Genomic DNA, 22,612 nt, shown 5'->3' with positions numbered 1-22,612 from the left:
AATTATATATAATAGTATATAATTGGTCTATATAATTGGTCTATATGTATAATAGTATATAGTTGGTCTACATGTATATATAATAATATATAATTGGTCTATATAATATGTAATTGGTCTATAATGTATATAATTGGTCTATAATATATAATTTCTATTATATACATTAGATATGTATATAATTGGTCTATAATAGATATGCATATAATTGGTCTATAATTTCTGTTGTTTAAAGGGCAGCTTACCCCCTCTTTGTGACAGTGTAGTTAAAAAACATTCTTCTGCCTGATGTTCAAAATTAGTAGCTGGGAAAGTTGAACTAATTAAGTAATTGGCCTGACTCAATACTTGATATGTTAGAATAACATTCATGGGGTGCCTTTAAGTAGGTTATTTCATTAACTATTTGAGGTGGGAGAGTTTCCAAAGTTGACTTGATAGTAGTAGGAAAGTGTCAGAAAGGTATGGCTTTAAAATAATGTGATTGCTTCCATAAGTTCAATCTAAACATTTGTTACTTGCTTCACTCTACACTTTGCCCCACAGAGTTAAAACACATCATGCTGTATTATCATCATATCCTACTAATACCCCATATATCACCACCGGATACATACACAGAAAAGGCAGGGTTAATTTTTTTTGTTTGGCATTTTTTCAGTGTTGTCTCATGACTGTTAAGCACAGTATTCGATGTAGAACCAGAAGTGGGTGAAAGGAAAGCTTTAGACTGTATTACACAATGTGCTTCTTAAGGGGTAATGGAAGGACTCCTGGCCTAAGGAACCCCGGTTGTTTCTAGATGGTGTGTATCTATCCCAATTATAATTTGGAAGCCCATGAGTATAATCAAGTGCTTAATGTGTGTGTCTTACAGGTAAAACTAAACAAACTCATTTTACTCCATGTCGATCCCTGTCTTTCAATTGCCCAAATTAGCTCAATCTTGTTCTTACCACACTGTGTTGAAAATGAGAGGTGAGTTTATGATGTAGAAATATAGTCATCCCTCAGTATCCTTAGGGGATTGGTTCCAGTATTCTCCATGGATACCCTAATCCATGGATGCTCAAGTCCCTGATATAAAATGGCATAGTATCTTTGCATAACCTAGGCAGATTCTCCTGTATATTTTAAATCAGTTGTTTCTAGGTTACTTATAGTACCTAATACAATGTAAATTCTATCTAAACAGTTACGCTGGTTTTGTTTTTTTATTTCTATTTGAGAGATAGGGGTCTTACTGTTCTCTCCAGGCTGGTCTTGAATTCCTGGACTCAAGCGATCCTCCTACCTTGGCCTCCAAAAATGCTGGGATTACAGGCACATGCCACCACGCTCAGCCTGGTCTTTGTCTTTTACAATCAGGCTCTCACTCTGTTGCCTAGGCTGGAGTACAGTGGTGCGATCATGGCTCACCTCAGCATCAATTTCTTGGGCTCAGACAATCCTCCCCACTCAGCCTCCTGACTAACTGGGATTACAGGTGGGCACCACCACACCTGGTTACTTTTTAAAATTTTTTGGAGAGACAGGGTCTCATTCTGTTGCCCAGGCTAGTCTTGAACTTCTGGTCTGTAGCGATCCTCCCACCTCAACCCCCAAAGTGCTGGGACTACAGGCATGAGCCACTATGCCAGCCTATACTGTATTTTTATTGGTATTTTATTGTTGTATTCATATTTATTTATTTGTTTTTCCAAATGTTTTTGAGTCGTGGTGGGTGGCATCTGTGGATGTGGAACCTGCGGATGCAGAGGGTTAACTGTGACTGGCGTACAGATTTGGTTTGGGAATTACTGTGTGCAACCAGCACCTAAGCAATAGCCACTGAATTTTCAGGATGGTGGGCACAACCTCCAGCCAGGCACCAGGGTGCAGCTCTTCAGGTCCCTGCTCAACCCAGAGAGTAGGACCTTGGTCACAAGGCTGTTCCTTAGAACTGTTCCTCACTGAACTGAAAGGCATACCCATATTGATTGGTTTGTTTCTCCTTTAAGTAACATTCAAGTTTGTGTGTGTGGAGAGGTTGTAGGGAACAGGATTGTAGGAAGGTGCTCACACTTGTTTTTGTTTGTTTGTTATGTATATATATGGTGGGTAGAAAATAAGGATTAATGAATGCAGTAAGGTATTTGAGTACTCTTGTTTATCTTGTGTAGGTGCCAAATATTTTTATAGAGATGTGGTTAAGCCTCTTGGCATGTTCAACTGTGTACTTCAAAGTAAAATTTTCTTCATTTGGTACTGACAGTCTCTAAGGTGGGGGAGAAATAGAGACTAAGTCACAGGCCCCATTGTTTATGATGGTAGAATGGGAGGTAGGTACTGAATTTTACCAAAAGAAGCTCATAGGTGCTGATGTGTTCAGACGCTTGGGCAAGTGACATCATTGCACACAACGAACGTGTGGAGCTCGCAGGCCTTCTATCATGTGTATATACATGTATATGTAATATTTTAATCCAGATTTACTTTCATGTGACATTGTCAGCTTCATGTAATCTCACATGTCAGATTTCATCAACTTCAGGTACAAAAGACTGAGGTGGAATATTGCCCCCAAACCACCTTCTGGGATCGAAGGTCTGCAAGAAGCCAACTTGGCTATATCCCCAGCTTGAAAATCACAGAAGGCCATAAGAGGATTTCCTAAACTTTCTGAAGGTGGTATTGTAGTCAGTAACCACTGGCCCATGGGATGCATTCCCCTCATAGTCTTCAAACCAGAAATGTCAAATGAACATCTCTGCATGACGTCAAATGGAATTTGGGAGGAGAAAAGGGTACAAAGAAACATGTCGTCTTTGCTCCCCCACCTACCACCGTTTTTCTCTCTAAATAGACTCTTTGGAGTCCTGAACGTTTCTCTTCCTCATTTTCTGCCTCTCTAAGCACATGTCTTTCTCACCAATGTGCTGCTTCTGTCCACATGCGGAGGGAGGAAGCTGTGGCGCCTGCTACCTCCAAGGCACAGGTTTACTCCGACTTTTATGCAGTTACCCTATCTGTCTTGTTTTCTTCAGCCGTATACCTTAACCAGAAAATTGCTACATGAAAAAATTAATTATTAAATCTTTTGCCGGTGCCAACTTGCACAGAGCATGCGTACGGTTTGATGAATTTTCATAAACTGAATATACCTATATAACCAGCACATCAAGAAGCAATTCTTACCAGGACCCCAGAAGCCTCCTGATGCCCTCTTCTGGTCACTGTCCCCCAATGGGTACTCACTATTCTGATTTATATCAGAGTAGATTAGTTTTGTGTCACCTGCTCACCAGTTTATACTTAAAGTTTAAACAAAATAACTTTTAAACAATTTATCTTTTTTAAAAAATAAGGTAAAGTTAACCAGGAATGAAGTATTGGTTGTGCTATTAAAATACAAAAGTTTTTGTATTTTATAATACAAATGTATTTAATACAAATATTTGTTCATCATTGAAACTTTCATGCTGTCTGAAGTTCATTTCGTTATAAAAACCCCAGGATTGTTATAACAGAAGAGCTTAGTTTTGCCGTTTGTTCACTGCTTTAGATCTTCCTTCAGTAGACTATAACCAGAAGACCAAAAGTAAATTTTAAAATGTAGTACAAGCCAGTACATTTTACTCTAAATCTTGAAGATGTATTTTAAAATATTCCAGTTTATTAAAAATAATGCTGGACATATAACATTTATATGAAAAAAACACACTTTAAAAATGAAATTTGTGTCCAGGCATGGTGACTTGCACTTTTAATCTCAGCTTCTCAGGAGGTTAAGGCAGGAGGATCTCTTGAGCCTAGAGGAGTTCAAGATTGCAGTGAGCTATGATTGCTCCAGTGCATTTCAGCCTGGGGACAGAACGAGACCTCATCTATTTACAAAAAAAGAAATCTACTAACTGGGTTCAATTTTGTTTGGCATTTAACTTGTAGCCTCTGAATTGTGAATTTGGAAAAAATTTAATATTGCAAGTGGACATTGATATAGGACTCTTAGCCCAAGGAATCTCTGTTGTTTCTAGATGATCTATTTCTATCCCAATTATAATATGGAAGCTTCCTATATGGTCAGTTCTAGAAGCTTTTCTACATAATATAATTAGATTCTCTTAGGAGATGTTTTAAAGAACTAGCTCATCAGGAAAAGTTCATCAGGACATGGAAGATTAAAGTCATATAGATTCCTTGTAGTTTTGTTCTTATACAGAAATTCTACATTGCAATTTGGAAATAATGAATGTAAATATAAAAACCCAGTCCAGGCCTGTCCCGTACTCCATCAGTTGCTGGTCTGTACTTGGAGTGTGCTGACCAGCTTTGAGAGATGTGTCCATGATACCAAAAACTAAAGTTCAAAGGAATATAAAGAAAAAGTGGAATGGGCTGGGCGCAGTGGCTCACGCCTGTAATCCCAGCACTTTGGGAGGACAAAATGAGTGGATTGCCTGAGCTCAGGAGTTCAAGACCAGCCTGGGCAACATGGTGAAACCCCATCTCTACCAAAAATAGCAAAAATTAGCCAAGAGTGGTGGCACTCACCTGTGGTCCCAGCTACTCTGGAGGCTGAGGTTGGGGGCATTGCTTGATCCTGGGAGGCGGAGGTTGCAGTGAGCTGAGATCACACCCTGTACTCCAGGCTGGATGACCAAAAGGGTGGGACCCCATTTCAAAAAAAAAAGAAAAGAAACAAAAAAAGTAAAGTGATATCTTAAAATTTAGTAGAATGGAAGAGAATAAGAAATATAAATGTGATTTCAAAAGTGAAAAAGGAGAACAGGCAGACTACCTAATGAAAATCAGATGTCCTCATGTTATATTGTATAAATTCAGAATTTTCTTAAAGCCAAACAAGTTGGCTTAAATACAGAGCCAGATGTAAATGGTACCATTTGGTATGGAGCTGCATATTTGGCAGCCAAAGTTGACACAGCGTTAAGGTTCTAATGATTTGGTGTCTGTTTCCTGAAGAGGCAGCTGCCTCTGCTACCTGCTGCTGCAAATGCTGGCTTGTCTATAATGTGCCCTTGGGCACGTGCTATTTAAGTGGCTTGAAAATGTGTGATTATGCTTCATGTGCTTGTCCACAGTCTCTGCCCTTATGGAAACAGTGACATTTACAGTTTCTAGAGGGTGAAGTGTTTCTTGGGCTTCAGCATCACCTGTTTATCATACTCTTTAAGGAAAAAATTGAGGGGAAGCAGTGCACTGCTTATAGCTAACAGAGCATTTTATATTAGAATTCATTTTACAGATGTCTCCATACGCTCTTGCCCCTCCTGCATACCCATCCCTTTGCTGCTTTGGCCAAGAGTCCTCCTTCCAAACCTTAAGCTCGATTGTGCTGCATTCTCTTCTCCTTAGATTCCCCAGTCGTCCTCCATTGCATATGGAACACTGTCTACCATTTTTAGAACATCATGTGCTTCTGGCTTGGATCCAAGCTCATGGTCTCCACTTTCCTACTCCCCTCTTAGCCACAACTACCTTCAGGATCTCTCCTTGACCCGATTGTTATGGACTTGGTTCCTTCCCTCTCCTTCTGCCTGCCTCCCAACCCCTAACTTCCACCGACTCCCATTAACTTACCAGCAAGCCTTCCCTGACACACACACACCTAACATGATTTAATGGTCCCTACTTGCAGCACAGCATCATTTCTCTGTTGCTACACTTGCTACCCTGTTATAATTGACTTTGCTCCCTTCCCATCCCTGCTAAATTGTAAGTTCCTTGCAGGCAGCCTCCAGAACTCTGTGTCCCAGCTACCGAGCATGTTGTGTGGTACTGAGCTCTGGAGGTTCTTCATAAATCTATGTCAAATGGATGGATCTAAGAGTCCTATTAGACTGAAAGGATGGCTGTCCACTCCCTAAATGTGATTTCTAAAACAAAAGAGAGTAGGTTGGATTTTTTCCCTCTTTCTTCAAGTTGAATCTCCATGGATAGAGCTCCTCAAATTCTAGTGATCTATTTGTAAACAGAACATTCTCTAAGGACAAGAGACCATGGCCCAGATGGGCCATTCTGCACATACACTGTCTTATACTTCAGAGTTGCCACTAATCACTTTGGAGAAACACATTTACTAGCAATGTTAGGAAATCACTGCTAAACCATTCAACCTCATAATTTTTGTGCCACTTGTGAATCTCACAGAGAAAACGTGAAATTCTCATTTCTGTTGAAAATGATTAAAAATAGCATTCAGCATCTTTGTTTCTTCCTTCAGCAAAGCATTCGGAACTAATGGACATGTGTAATCAGTAAATAATTAGTAAATATATTGGGTTGGATCTGTCCATGGAGAATTTATAAAAGCACTTTGTCTTGGATTCAAAAATGTTGTCAAATCCTACAATTAGAACTATATACATTTTCAGCACCTGGTGTGATAATAAGGCCGTTTCAGAATGAATGGGCTCAGCAGTGTTTTGTTATTATGCTGCCTGCCCAAGAATCATCTATGCAATTTGAAAAAGGTACTTCTGCCCCAGGGGGAGTATACAACATCAGTTGTCCATGAAGAATTATAAATGCAGGGCCTTGATCTTGGGTTTAGCCCAACCCCATTGCAGATGGAGAAACTAACACACACCTTTAGCTTAAAGCCCAGGAAGCTGCTGTGCTGTCCCCTACCTGTGTGTATCAGATGCATGGCCACAACCTCATTCTGCCATCGCTCCCTGCAGGAGATGGCCACAGGGCTGGGGACATCTACGGAGAGAGATGAAGGGTTAGTGAGCATTTGGGGTCATTAGAATTTATGTGGAACTTTGTATATTTTCAGAATTTCTTCCCAGACTCACATCCTTCTGAGTGAGCGTTTTGTTTAGTTTTATTTTGTTTTTTGAAATTTTGCAACTTCCCAAAGGCAAGGCTAAAATCAAGGGAATGCCTGGCACATGTCAGTTAATTAAAAGGACTCTTTTCCTTACTCTGAACCTGTACTAGAATCGAAATAAAAAAAAATTACCAGCGATTGAAGTTAGGAACATTAAGTGATCTTCAGTATTAAATAGAACTTCACAGGATGTAATGAAAGCACATGAAGTTTAAAACAAAAGGAACCTCGTCTCTACTAAAAATACAAAAAATCAGCTGGGTGTGGTGTCGGGCACCTGTAATCCCAGCTACTCAGGAGGCTGAGGCAGGAGAACCTCTTAAACCCGGGAGGCGGAGGTTGCAGTGAGCCGAGATCATGCCACTGCACTCCACCCTGGGTGACAAGAGCGAAACTCCATCTCAAAATAATAATAATAAATAAATAAATAACAAAAGGATGTATGTGGGGCATTTGAATAAATGATGTCATTTCTCCATTTACGTTAGACACAGGGACCTCTCGTACAAGTGAGGAAAGAAGAGCCTAAGTGTGGATGTCCTCACATCCATGGAAATCATTTTAAGTCACCTTCATAAGCAACTTAAAAGGACTTCAGTGACTTCATGGATGCTGACTGTTAGTGGTTGTTATTCTGACTGTGTCAGCTTGGCAGTCTCCACCACTGCCTGAGGCTGTTCCTGATTTCCACAACATAAGCAGAAACTCAGGTTTGGCCCTGGACTCATGCACCAGGCAAAGAAGAAAACTTGATCTTCTATTAGGAACCTAAGTTGGTTCCTAGAGCACTTCAGCATTGCTGTTATTTCAGATATTATACAGTCAAGTGCCACATACAACATTCAGTCAGTGACAGACGACATATAACACAGGGGTCTCCTGAGATTATAATGGAGCTGCAAAATTCCAATCTCTTAAGAGACTTGTAGCTGTTGTAAGGTTGTACTGCAGTGTGCATTACTGCATTACGTGTATTTTAGTGATGATGCTGGTATAAACAAACCTACTATATGCCAGTCATAGAAAAGTCTATCACATACAATTATGTACAGGGCATAATACTTGATAATGATTATAAACGATAATAAAGTAATGGTAATAAATGTGTTACTGGTTTGTGTATTTACTGTACTATACTTCTATCGTTCTTTTAGAGTGTACTCCTTCTAATTAATAAAAAAGAAAGTTACCTGTAAAACAGTCTCAGGCAGTTCCTTCAGGAGGATTCCAGAAGAAGGCATTGCTTTCATAGGTGATGGCAGTTCCATGCGTGTTATTGCCCCTGAAGACCTTCCAGTGGGACAAGATGTGGCAGGTGGAAGACAGTGATGTTGATGACCATGACCCTGTGTAGGCCTAGGCTGATTTGTGGGTTTGTGTCTTAGCTTTTAACAAGAAAGTTTAAAAAATTGAAAAATAAAATAATTTAAGCATAGAAAAATGCTTATAGAATAAATATAAAGATATTTTGTACGGCTGTACAATGTGTTTGTGTTTTAAGCTAAGTGTTACAAAAGAGTCCAAAGTTCTAAGAAAATAAAAAGTTTATACAGTTAAAAAGTTACTAAGCTAAATTACTAATCTTAAGCTAAGATTTATTATTGAAGAAAGAAAACCATTTTTTTTGTAAATTTCATGTAAACTTACACTTTGTCTAAGTGAACAGTGTTTATGAAGTCTACAGTAGCAAGTAGTAATGTCCTAAGACTTTCACATCCACTCACCACTTACTGACTCACCCAGAGCAACTTCTAGGCATGGAAGTTCCATTTATGGTAAGTGTCCTATACAGCTGTACCATTTTTAAATCTTTTATACCATATTTTTACTGTACTTTTCCTATGTTTAGATATATTTAGACACAAATACCATTGTGTCACAATTGCCTAGTATGCAGTACAGTGACATGCTGTACACGTTTGCAGCCTAGGAGCAAAGCAATAGGCCATACCACATTGCCTAGGTGTGCAGTAGGCTGTACCATCTAGATTTTTTGTGAGTACATGCTGTGATTTCATACAACGATGAAATTGCCCAAGGATGCATTTCTCAGAATGTGTCTCTGTCATTAGCGTGGCATGACTATATTAAATTTAAAAATCTGTTAAAATTCTTTCACTTTGCTTAATGATCTTAGATCCCCGCACACCCCCAAGCCCTTTTCATTTTCCTTATGAGCCGTGCTATGCCATCTTAATAGGGTTTACATTGCTGGTTGGTTTCTCTGCACTTTTTAATTATATTGTTGTCCTGGAGAAGTTTTTAGATGACTGGATGTGGTTAGAAAGGTCTGTGACTGTATTCTGGAATGTCAATGTCTAGGAAGCCCTCATCCTGTGCCCAAACCAACCCGTGAACCTGAAGAATGTTGCACTCTTCAGGAAACCCATAATCATTGGATATTGGCACTGGATTTGAAAGGATCTCAAGCTTTTGGGAGAAGAGATGAACTTGGCCTGGGCACACCTTTAGTAATGAGTTTGGTGTTTTGCTTGTTTATTTGTTAGATTGCTTTTTCGACTGATTTATATTCCTTGAGAACGTGTACTCTCAGGCGGTGAAAGTAAACACAATTTTGTGGCTTCCTAGAAAACTGGTAATAAATAATATGGATCTAACAAGAAGAAGTGGCCTGGGTTTACCTGTTTACATTTCATGACTATCCGAGCTAACTGGAAGTTTTCACATTTTTCACCCTCTTAGTGAATTACTATTAAACGTTCAGTTTATACATCAAAATAACTATCTTTATTCGTTTTTGGAAAGAAAGGCTGTCTCTTGGTGTCCAGGAAAAAGAAGACTAGCATCAGGCTGGGGGCTCTGCACAATTCCAGGACTCTCTCTCTGGCCAATGAAGGGTGGGAAGAATCTCATTCTGTGGGTATCAGACGATTCCTGTGCAAAAAGCAGCAGACTGTAGCGCCCCCCATCCCCCAGGTGATTGCCTGTACATAGCTGGCTTTCCCACCCTCCTCTCACTGGCCATCTTGCAGACAGACCCCAGGTACGTCACCTTCATTAGTTGTGTTGGTCCGTCACACCACTGAAGTGGAAAGTGGCACAGCACAGTGGCTAGCCTCATCGCAGTCTCCACAATTTAGGATTGGCTGTCTCCCTGGCTCAAAGGTCAGGTGCCTTGTGGGCAGGGCCCTCTGTTCAGTCCTGCTTGGTGTCGGGAAGGGGTGAGGTGCAGAGAGGACAGTCGGAGGCCCAGCCACCTGGGCAGGTGCGAGGGAGAACAGCCAACGGGTGTCCCCTTGGAGCTGTCTAGGCTTAAACATTAGACTTGGATGCCCCCCACTGCTGTGTGTGAGCCTCCCTATCAGTCAACTTAATGAGAAGAGCTTAAAAACAAACAAACCCTTTCTTCCCTCCCCAGGGTTCTTTCATGTTCTCAAAGGTCTGACTGACAGCTTTGAAGGCCCTGCTTCTGCCCAGAGAGCCAAAGCAGCAGCAGGAGGGGGCGTCTGCACTTTGTAAACAGTCAGCCCATGCCCTCCCTGACTGGATGGGAGCTGGAGCCTCTCTGCCCCATTTCCAAATTGCGGGCTTCCTAGGATGGGAGCAGTTATCCCTGAGTTTAAAGGGCGGTCGATATTTTGAAGTTCCTGCGGGAGAAGATGAGAGGATGAAACAAGATGTGTTACAGTTTGCTGCAGAAAATTAACAGAGTAGCCCTAGTTTGGTTTTTGTCCAAATATCTCAATGGAAGAAGACAAGCTCTGTGCACAAGGAAGCTGCCAGAGGCCCACACCCCTTTCCCCGCTGGTTGTACCTGTTTGAAAGGTGCCCCTCCCCTCCAAATGAAGAATTCTAGGGAGTCTGCAGCTCCCTTCCAGGCCTTCCTCTCCTGGAGTATCTGTCTTGTACTTGTGGAATATTCTGTTCACCACTCCCCAAATCCCCTCCAAAGCCCACCACCCCTCCCCTTCCACCAGTTCTTAAGATATGGGAGCTCATCTCATTTGCCTTTGTATCCCCAGTGGTTAGCAGATTTCTTCCATAGATGTTTGTTAAGTAAAAGAAACTCCTTTCACCATAGATGTGGCTTTATTACAACCTAGCAATGGCCCACCACCAGTCTACTTTGAATCTTACCACCAGCTTAGAGCAGAATGTAATGACACTCCCTCAATGATGCATTTCATAAGTGGTTTTTTTTTCTTTTTTTTTTTTGTATTGCACTCCCTGATTCATGCTGTCTAGCCACAATTCACGCATGTGGGAGCACAATTTCAGACATTTGAAAAACGAGTTGACCTATGATGTTGTCTCTGAAACCCCCAAACTCTACACAGATGGTAGATTGATGACAGTTTTGTCATATTGGATTCTATCCTTGGCATTCTTCAGTTTCTGGTCTCCCAATCTGTTTCTTTCTCATCTCCCATCTCTGTCTCTGATAACGGCAGTTCTAAGTATTAGCAGCAAGCATGTTTGAAGCACTGCTAGAGGCTTCCGGTGCAGCGATCTTCGCTTTGGGACTTGTACACAGATATTTAGTTTATTATGGCCGGTTCTAAAAATTTATGACCTATGAAGAGTTTATTTTCAGTAAAACTGAGATCAGAATTGGACATTTAATCTGAAATCCATATGGCACTGAGATGTGCAGTGCATGAATGCACTTTGTAACCTGTAGAGGGCAGCCTGTGAGGAGAGACTGGGGCTTTGGAGTCCACAGATTTAGTCTCAAATTCCAGGCCCTGCACCTTGCGGGGATTTGTGTGAGTTACCTTTTTCTTTCCTTCTTTCTTTTCCTTCTGTTTTAACAAAGCACGAAAAAATTAACCGTATTCCAGGCTTCCGTTCCTTGCCCTGTAAAGTGAGCGTAAATGATCTGGTTCCTTTTGACAAACAGTATTTTAATTTGCCAGCCAGCACAACTGTGCTGGGCTCAAAGGTAGCATTTGTGGCTAGTATCGTTGGGACACAACAGAAGAATTAAAAGAAATAGAATTGGCGTCATGTCTAGTACATTTTTTGGCTCTTTCTTAAGCAGCGTAAGTGGCATAGGGTTTTGTTTGTTAGTTTCGCTCTTGCCTTACCTTCTTATATAATACCTTATTCTTTGAGATGACTTATGATTGATTTAACTTACAACCCAGACAGTGGCTTTTGTGGGGGGAGGGAGAGGTTGAGGAAGAAAAAAAAGAAAGTCCTGGATAGAAATCCCCTGACTTTGAGTCCTCCATGGGGCACAAGCAAACAGAATTTTAATCTGCTGCTTCTAGTCCACATTTGGTGTTCAGTGGAACAAACCCTCTTTGAAACTGAATGCCTACTTAGCAGCCAGTGCTCATTTTGGCGGCGGGGGTCGGGCTGGGGGTGGGTTCCTAACCACACTGTGCCCTGAAAGATTAGACCTGCATGAAGTGCAGCCTCTGCTTAGAGAGGTAATCAAGTATTAGGAGGAAAAAAAAAGCAGAAGGACTTTGAAGTTGCATAAACTTCGTCATTTGGGATTTCTGAGGTTCTTAGAAATGACTTCGCCTTTGTTGTCTCCAAAATCATAGGCTTTGCCGATGCACCACCGGGTAACAGAGTTAGATGTCCCTGGCACAGAGTGAATACTTGTTCAATGAATGGAGAAAGCACAGCTGAAATGATTTAGAGAAAGGGGAAAAAATTAAGAAAAAGGAAGAGGGACAAACAATTGTCACATGTCCAGATTGCCAACAGTGGAATCATGACAAAAATTTTCTGAAACTGAAGAGCCCTGTTGTTTAAAATAAAAGGCTGAATAAAATGGGGTCAAAGCAAAGGAGCTTTGGAGTCAGTTTGGATTCAGATACTGACTCTGATGCTTCCAAGTTGTGTGACAGCCAGGGCTGGCTGTGGGACCCTGTGTGAAATTAGAATGTGGAGCCATTTATTCAAAAAACAGGAAAGAAGTGCCCTCCAAGGTACTAAAACAAAATGTTTTGCCCTTTCCTTCCCACTGCTTCTCTGCCCTCCTTTCCCTTCTCTTCCTTGCCTCTTGAATTGTCACAGTATTTTTAATATTCTAAGTAAAGAAAAATTAAAAATTTAATTATTGGTATGATTTTTTCTGTTATTGTTAACTCGTGCAATGCCAGTTTTAAATGCAAATTTAAAAGCATTTAACTCATTTGCATAATCACTGAAGTTACACAATTTGTATTTCATAGCTGTTACATTCCTATGTATTTCTTTCTGACCAGAACAGAGGAAACACTGCCAAAAACTAACTCTGTTGTTTTTATTTTACTTCTTGATACATGCTTGTTTTACCAACACATTCTACCTTCAGCTTCCTGATGAGTAAGGCAGGGATTTCCTTCTGTGTCACCATTTGGAGCACAAGTGTTTGGCCAATACAAGGAAATAAGAAAGGACATGATAGGGGCCTTCATCGGTTGTGTTTCTTAAAGTACAATTGCCTTACTTTTGTGTTTGAAGCTAGTTCTGGTTCTAACAGAAAGCATGGCCTCCGGGAGCTATGGGATCCTCCACTTGTCGTAGAGGTACCATACTCACCTTGCACTCGTTTTGAGTCCTGCTGAACTCCCAAGCATTGTGACCTCACCAGAGTCCTGTGCTCACGAGGCATCATGAATGTTAGACAACTTTCAAGTGGGCAGCAAGGAACGATGGATAGGATGTGGCACACATATGACCCATGTCTGCTTCATCGTTCCACTCTCTCCCATCTGACTTCAGGTACAGCACACAAAGTCAAAGACAGAGTTATTGAGAACTTCAGGCCAGTGGCAGGAGAACATTAAAACAAGTGTGGCTCTTCTGGGTGTCGGGTCCCACATGACTGCACAGTCACATGCCCAGCAAGCCAGCCCTAGAAACTTCTGATGGATTCTTAACCTCAAGGAGTCTTCATTTCTTCATCATAAAATTGAGGCCATAATATTACCTAACTCGTAGGTTGTTCTTCTGTTTAAATGAAGCCATCTTTATAATTTATTACTAATATCCTTGGTACCTAATAAGCCTTTAATAAAAGTTAATTCCTGCCCCTTCTACTGCTGAGCAAGTTTTCCAATGTGATGGCTCTGTTGTGGTAAAGACAACCTAATGCAAATGCAAGTCAGGGTCCTTAAATGTCACCTCTGGAACTGAGCAGGCTGCAAACAAAATTTTATAAGTCACAAATGTATTTTATTATCTCTTGAAAACAGTGTACAAATGAATAAACAAATGAAACATAGTAGCCTAAAGGCTTTGGAGAACTAATCCATTTTATAAAAGTATAAGGCCTGAATTCCAGTCCTACATCCCTTTAAGTGTGGGCAACTTGCTTTCCTCCTCTGTACCTCCGTTTCCTTGTGTCTAAAGTGAGAGTGTCACACATGTCTGACATGGGCCCTAAAAATTGTTACATCATGGCTTAGTGTCTTACAACGACGATGGACCTAAGGTAAAAGTTAAGCCACATAAATAAATGTTCGTAATAAGGATGAGATGGAGAGAAGAGGTGTGACGAATTTTACTATTGCTTACTACCTATTACTGTTACCTGTTGACCGGGTGCTTTCATGTGTTAAGCACCATACAGCTTTCTTTCTCCCCAGACAAGGCTCTTCCCTAGCAGAACTGATGCACGTGTACAGCACGTCAGTATCACGTAGACACATACTGCTTTGTAGCCACATTTCACCCCTGTAGAAACTCTAAGCATGTGCTCTCTGCATCTGTTTAAAGGGTCCTGCATAAATAAAGCTCTCTAGGTAGGCTGAAATGCCTGGAATTAGTACCCTTCTAAGGGCAGAGTTTTCTTGATGGAGTAAGATACAGTAGTGTGCTGGAGTTGGCTTGTACCTTTTCAGGAATTTTATGAGCCAGTTTAAAAACAAAGATGGCAAAGACTCCACACTCATCACTTTCTGATTCTTTTATTTCATTTTGCAATTTATTTCATATTATCTGCGCTCTCGGAAGTTATTTACTTTTATTGTATCTGTGTGGTGGAAATACTCATACAATGATGAGCTCTTGCGCATCGCATCCCCGTTCCGTTCGGTAACATCCCATTGGTAGTTTGAAATTGGCTATAGTGGAAGCGTTTACACCATAGAATGGGCAAACACTAACAATCAGGGTTCTTCCTCCACTCCCCCTCCCTGAGAGATGATTGTAAAACATTTAATAGCACACTACTGAGTAGGAATCAAATTTACTGTCGGAGTTCCTTTTGGAAGATTTGTTAAAAGCTGTGGCTATTGCAGACTATTAGAGAACCCATTAGAAAGTGTGAAAAGGGAAAAGGACAAGAAGAGAATGAAGATTCTTTGAGCATCTGTGCCTGGCGATACATTAATTGCCTTTCCTGTGGAGCCCAATTAAAATCTTCCTGAAGGCGGGCTAGGTTGTATGATATTACATCTGTCTTCCAGTTGAAGAAACTGATCTGAGGTGTAATAACCTGCCCAAGTTGATACAGCTAATAAGTGAAAAAAAGCTTATGTTGGAAATGTATCCGAATCCAGGTATTTGTTACTCAAATGCTTATTATCTTTGCCTTCTTGAATGGGAAATGTGAATACATTTTGCAAAAAGAATAGTGTTAAATGCTATAGTAAGATTTTTGTGAGTATAATGAATTCCATATTCTGTCTTTCATTCAAGTATTTGTACATCACACGCTGAAAGTAAAATGTGCCAATCACTGGTCATGGAAAGGTTCTACCCAGGAAGGAATAGTTACCTATGAAGTGTTGCAGGAACAGGGGAGAAGACCAAGGGCCATCAGAGCAGGACGCTTAAGAAAACAACCCTTGCGTAGGCTTGCAGGTGTGTGTCTGGCAGTGCCTGTAGTCTCCAGGGCTTGAAGTGCTGCAGGGAGAGAGGTTGGTTTTGGTAGAGGTAACAAGAATTACAGGATTGTGATCAGGCAGACATCTGTGGGTAGTTTGGAGATTCCAGCCAGTGGGTTGAACATTGTTTCTGTGGAATGCGGTTGCCCATCTTCCCAGCCTCCTCTGGCTTTTACTCCCTGGATCCCTTCTAGTGCAGTCCTAGGGGCATGCAATCCAAAGGAAAGTTTTGACATGACAGGATCATGGGCCATGCCCACCCAGATTTCGTTTCAGTGAGTCTGGGATAGAACCCAGGTAGTTGCATTTTAAACACACCTCCTTAGAGGTTCTGAGGCAGCACCAGTCACCACACTTCCAGAAATAATATTGTTTTGTAGCTTCTGTGCTGTCTTCCCAAGTAAGAGGAAAGAACACGCATGTAATGATAATAATATCTCTTCCTAGCTCCACATCATCTTTTATACCCAGTCTCTATCGATCCCCACAATTACCTTGTGAGATGTTCAGAGCAGTTAATTACTCTTCTTATTTTACAGTTGGGAGAACTGGGGATGGGAGAGGTTAATTAAGTAGTGCCAGGTCCTACCTTTAGCAAACGGAGGACCCAGATTTCTCAGTGTTTTGCAGGTGTATTTCCTTGGTTGCACAGTGCCCCATAGTGGCTACTGCCTACACGTTCTACAGGTGCCACTTCATCGTGATCTGCTCTGGGACCAGCCTCAGAAACATTGTGCGTTAGACGGGGGGTCATCTGTGCTCCCCAAAATATTTGGAACCCCGTTGGAATGATTCTACACACTTTACAGTGTGTAGTTTTGTTCTTGAGGTTCCTCATTCCCAGTTTCTGCAGCATCCTGTTTAGCTACAGAACTCCAAAACACTCAAGAAGCAAAAATCCATGATCCAATCTGTTCTGTATCATTGGATGACAAGGAGCATATCGTGAGTAGAATAGATTTCTGTAGGTTGTAAGTATTTCGGTCCCTTTCCATCACTTAATGACAGAGAACAAGAGAGCAAACGTGAGCCAGGCAACCTGTCTTCTCATTCTGTGTCTGCCTCCAGCTAGCTTTGTAACCATAGGTAACTCGCCTCGTTTCTCCAGACCATGGGCTCCTCATTTGTAGAAAGAAATTTGGAGTCCTTGTAAGGCCTGTCCCAGCTGTAACACACATGATGGCAAACTACCAAGGGAGAAAAATATCCCCAGGAATACCATGTTCTTTATCTTTTCTAATAGAAAAAAAAAAAGACATTTACATTATAAGCAGTGCACTCGTGATTCTATTATTGTATTCATTTATTTTTAGGTTGGGAAAAATAGAAACATATTTTATCAAATTAATTAGATTTAAAATAGCTCAATGACTTGTTTTCTCCAGCATTTAGTCATTTTCTTGGCTGATTTGCCCTGTCTCTGTCTAGAAATGTTTTTTCTATGCCCTGCCTCAGGTTGGTGCCTGGGTAATAAAGTAAAGCCTAATAAAAGTAAAATCCTCTCAGCCCATGCTTCTTACTTGTTTTCACTTAGACTGATATTTTGTTTTATTGCAGAATTGGGACTAACAATTTTACTCTGAGTTAAGCAACCAAGACAGAAATGCTTTTTTTTTTCTTCACGTAATTCAGTGTAAACCCATAGTAGCCATACATGCCTTAACTTGAACTTTACATTCTGAGAGAGCCAGAACATTTTTAGGGTATTTTTTTTTCTTTGAAATCAAAGTAATAAGCCTACGCTGTTCAGAAATGAATTCTAGGTATAGATTTTTGTCAAATTCATCTGACACTTTAAATAAATTTCAGACTGATGAATTCAGTGTTTGTTTGATACAGATCATAAACATTTTCCTTTCTTGAAAAGCAATCTAGGGAGTATGTATTTGTACTGTAGTTAATGCTGTGTTAAGTCAGTGTAATATAGCTGCTGCAAACATTTGTAGAGCAAAGAAAAAAAGCCTTTATTTAAATCTTGCCAAGAGCAGAAATAAAATGAGCAAAAAGCACACTGGAGTGAGAGGCAACATAAAGATTGGTACTGCTTCACGACTCTGGTGCAGCAGCATTAGCATTTCATTTAAGCTGCATATCATATACGGAATGATCACTCGTAATTTCATATCTGACTGTGCGGCTTCAAGAGATGTTTGTTGAGTGAATAAATGATTGATTAGTGCTTTCTTTTGTGATACAGAACTGTCATTTAATCAGCGTGGAAATTAGTTGCAGATACCCTTATTGTAATTCCATTTGTATATTTACATAAGAGTATGAAATAAGAATGAATGAGGTTGGATGCCAATAAGAATGAATGGATTGGAGGCTCATGCCTGTAATCCCAGTGCTTTGGGAGGCCAAGGGCGGGCAGATCACTTGAGGTCAGGAGTTCAAGACCAGCCTGGCCAACACGGTGAAACCCCATCTCCATCAAAAAATACAAAAATTAGCCAGGCTTGGTGGCGGACACCTGGAGTCCCAGCTATTCGGGAGGCTGAGGTGGGAGAATCACTTGAACCTGGGAGACAGAGGTTGAAGTTAGCTGAGATCACGGCCACTGCACTCCAGCCTGGGTGACAGAGTGAGACCCTGTCTCAAAAAAAAAAAAAAAAAGAAAAGAAAAAAAGAAAGAATAAATGAACATCTATTTTATTTAGTAATGAAATATTCTTGGCTGACACAGGCACAATGAAGACTTCACCAGTTATTTCCACTAAATTATAGGATCATGGAAGATAAGAACATGTTGTATTGTCTTTTTAATCCCCACCATCTAGCACAGTGCCTGGATATATAATAAATGTCTAATCCACACACACAGACACACAATTACATATAAAAATGGGTATTCTCATCAAGGGGTAGGTTGGCAGTTTATATGCCATGACCTATTCACAAATTGGGAGAAAGAGATTTCTATAGGTCAAAGAGAGGTTAGGGCAGTAAGGAAAAAGGGCCAGGATGGGCTGAGATGAGAAGATAAACAGATTACTTGTTTTATACGGATATTAAAGCAGAATTCCTCAGGCTTTGTGATTCTTGGTGTCATCTCAGAGACACACAATTTTTAGATGGTGTTTTTCTTCGCCTTTGCTGTGCTATTTTCCTGTGTCATCCTAGTTAGTTTTATGTTCATAGTCTGATGATTTAGCCACAATTAGGGTCTCATTCTTCTACTCTTCTTTTAATTTTTATCACTGACATTTCAAGAGCAGATTCAGGTTTCCGGCGTTTGGCGTGGGTGCCTCCTAAGTGTGTTAGACTGTAAAACTGCTGAAGCCAGCAAAAGTTTTGTGCAGTCAATCAAAGCAGGGAGGGTATAACTATGTTACTGTTTTCACTTTTCTCTTTTTCTAGTTCCATGCAACACAAAATAAACTTTCAGACATACTTCTAAGTTTCCATATCCATTGTATATGGTTGAGTTTTAGCCAAAACCATTTGTGAGGGAAGGCCTTTACTGATCTGGGATGGGGATGCTGAAGCCCATTGCACCTTATTCATGTAATTAGACGTGATAAAAACACTAAAATTATATTTCAAAAGTTATTGTTAGTGTATTTCATAGAAGCTTCTTTCCATATCACAATGTGTGTATGGAGTCAGTAACAAGTGGTTTGATCTTTATAAAGAGGACCTGTGATACAGCCATGTACCTGCCCGTGTTGCAGTACATGGTGTACAGCTCTCAGCTGCCCTACCCTTTGCAGCTCTTGTTTCCTCCATGTGAGATGCACTCCATCCCCAAGTACCTAACCCCTCACTAGCCATTTGTTCCCTGCTTAAATTTTTCTGCCTGCAAAAGACCTTCCCAGGCTCCCCCATTGAAATTATGCCCTAAGTCTTTTGTCTCACCACAGCACCTTAAGCATTTCCTCCTCAATCTCCTTCCTGGACTGACTGAGTACTTACTGTGTGCCAGGCACTGTTCCAGGCTCTGAGGATGCATGGTCAGCCAGAAAGACAGATCACCCTGCAGGAGCTTAGAGCTCACTAGAGAAGAAAGGCAGTAAACAAATAAGCATATCCAGTGGCATCAGTACCAAAAATCCAAACAAAGATGTCCAAGAGAGGTAGAGAGAAAGGGATGCAAACATGCTGGAGGGAAACCCTTACTGAATAGGTGGCATTTGAGCTAAGACTTCAACAAAACTAGGAGGAAGCCAAGCTGGGTTCTAGAGCAGGCTTGTCCCAGGCAGAGGGAAGGGCCCAAGCAAATGGCCAGGAGCTGTGTGAGCTGACTCAGGGGCAGCAAGGGGTCGGGTAGGAGGGAGCAAGGAGCAATGGGTAAGAGAAGAGAGCAGAGAGATGAGCAGGAACACAGCCTTGTAGGCCACGGCAAAGGGTATCTTGTTTTTTTTTTTTTTAAATTTGAAGTATAAGGAAGAATAATGGAGGGTTGCGCACAGAAATTGGCCATGTTACAGTTCCATTTGAAAAGTGTCACTCCGACAGCTGCATGGAGCATCTACAGAAGAAAGACAGGATAGAAGCAGGGAGACCAGTTCAAAAGTTCTTCATAGTTCAGGTGAGAGGCGACTAGGTCCACATGGGGGCAGTGGAGAAGGCAACGCATTGTCAGAGTCTAGATGTGTTTTGGAGTTAGGGTTATCTGGGTTTGCTGGTGGTTGGGATTGGATGTGGTTGTAAGTGGAAAAAGGAATCAAGAAAAACACCAGAGTTTTAGACCTGGGCAACTGAGTGACTGGCCATGCTATTTACGGGATGGGGAAGACTAAGGAAGGAAAAAAGAATAACAAATATTTGTTTGGACATTAAGTTTGAGATTCTCAGAACACATTTAAGTGGCGATATCACATAGTTTATTGATTATGTGGATCTGCAGTCCAGGGGAGAAACCAAGGGTATAGATATCAACATCAGTATATAGAGAACACAGCACAATTATAACTGTGCATATGTGTATCAGATGTGTATTTTCCATCCACTTCCAAAAGTATTCAAAAAATGCAACTTTAAGTTCAACTTAGGCTGTATTTTGAGACCCCATTCCACCGAGAACAGGGAAATTTTACTGTCAATTCAGCCAACCCTTTTAGGTGATTAAATAAAGTTGACATTGTAAACATAGGTTCTTTATTCTCCCTCTAATTCCTGGGGGCATAGACAGCCTCATGACATCAGGAAGATTGTCTAGTCCTTAGTTAGCATCCACTTGCACATATGTTGTACTGTCGCAGCATTGGCAGCCAGCCTGGTCTCCTGCTTTGTGAAGCATTACAACATGTGCTGCCATCTGCTGCCTGCCCCCACTCCCATGCCTGCACACCTTCTTCTTTAGTTGTGCAGATTTTTCCTTTTTTGGGGCCCATCTGGCTGTCCTCCCTTGCCATTCTGAGCACAGACAACTCTGGCTCACACATTCATCACAGTGCTTCCATTTCCAGTGGGGTGGGGAATTCCTGCAAGATCCTCACATCTAAGATGCAGAGGTGCAGAGTGGATCACGATCCCTTCTACGTTCAATCCCCAAACTTACCTAGGGCTCTAGTGTCCTCTTCCTCTTGGTGCTAGCCCAATAGGGTTTGGTGTTGGCAGGATATGGGAATCCTCTTTGGAGACACTTGCTGGTCTCTAACTCATCTACTTCAACTCCCACTCTTGTTTTCCATCAGCCCAGAGATAATTTTTATCTTCCCTTGGCCAAAAGGAAACTGGCTTAGCAAGTATTCTTTCCATTTTTTGACCTTCCTTCTTCACTCCTTGAAACACAGCTTTTGAGCTTAAAAGCCAAGAATTGACATTACTCCCCTCTGATTCCTTTGCCCCAATTATCCTTTAGGGCTGGGGAGTCTTGTGTTTATCACTGTGAATGGAGGAAGGTTGTAGGGTAAAAGGGAATGGAAAAAAGTCAAGTAAAACTACACAGTATCCTGAAGAATTTGTGTAATTTCTCTCTTTGCCACATTACTGTCAGCTGAGTGCGGGAGAAGTTCTTTTTGATTTGCTCAGCATTTTTACCTAGACTTCAATACAGAGCAGGTGCTCCAATGTCTGCAAAATGAGTAAAGTGAGTAAAAAACATGAGTATAGCGAGTAAAAAAGTAAAATGAGTAAAGTAGGTGAATGTGTAGTGCACGATCAGTTCTGTGCTCATGTGTACACATGCGCACATATACAAAAGAGCTTTTATGCTGCTGTTCACAAGGGAACAGTGACTCACTGGCCATGACTGGAGTTTATTGTTAAGAAGAAGATATGACAGCAAGCTAGTCCTCAGAGGTAGAAACCTCAAAAATTATTTTGTAATATTCAGAAATTGCTCATAATCTAGTAGTATCTTTCTTACTGGCATTGAAAAGTGAACACTGGACAAGTAGACTGGAGAGAAAACACCTGACCTGTGTGTAGGTTATTCTTGTCAGCGGCGAGGCGTTGTTCTTGAGTGTCACCCCAGCAACCTCCTTCGGCCATGCTGCTCACACCTGCCCAAAGAGGCCACTCTATGGACAGAGAACACTCAGGTCAAGATGATCAGAGGGCAGAGCTGAAAACCCTACACTAAGAAATTTCTTTGAAGGGCCATATTTTGTATTAAATATTCAAGTTGATTTTATATTTGACTCCAGAACATGTGTGTATATGTGTGTGGTTTTTCTGGTTTTGTTTTGTTTTGTTTTTGAGATGGGGTCTTGCTGTGTTGCCCAGGCTGGAGTGCAGTGGCACAATCTCAGCTCACTGCAACCTCAGTCTCCTGGATTTAAGCAATTCTCCTTCCTCAGCCTCATGAGTAGCTGAGATTACAGGCATCTGCCACCACACCCAGCTAATTTTTGTATTTTTAGTAGAGACAGGGTTTCAGCGTGTTGACCAGGCTGGTCTCAAACTCCTGACCTTAGATGATCCTCCCACCTTGGCCTCCCAAAGTGCTGGGATTACAGGCATGAGCCACGGTGCCTGGCCGTATATGTGTTTTAATAGAAAAATTAATGAGTTTCTCTCAGCCCAAGTCTTCTATTAAAAT

At 41.1% G+C, this 22,612-nt stretch overlaps 1 protein-coding gene across 10 annotated transcripts in view; it reads left to right on the top strand.

The window, feature by feature from the left end:
* Positions 1-22,612, top strand: part of ST6GAL2 (ST6 beta-galactoside alpha-2,6-sialyltransferase 2) — an 85,681-nt gene that overhangs the window by 7,662 nt on the left and 55,407 nt on the right. The window contains exon 1 of one of the 10 annotated variants that reach the window (XM_055378943.2): positions 133-22,612. This exon is cut by the window's right edge and continues 12,777 nt beyond it. The exons of the other annotated variants lie outside the window; for them this stretch is intronic. The gene's annotated coding sequence lies outside the window, so the exon portion shown is untranslated. Of the gene's footprint in view, positions 1-132 lie in introns of those variants that run through there. 10 annotated transcript variants of the gene reach the window in all.

The sequence above is a fragment of the Gorilla gorilla genome, chromosome 12, assembly GCF_029281585.2.
Source record: "Gorilla gorilla gorilla isolate KB3781 chromosome 12, NHGRI_mGorGor1-v2.1_pri, whole genome shotgun sequence".
Lineage (NCBI taxonomy): Eukaryota > Metazoa > Chordata > Mammalia > Primates > Hominidae > Gorilla > Gorilla gorilla.
Note: the sequence above shows the minus strand (reverse complement) of the source record. Positions and strands in the feature narration are given on the sequence as shown.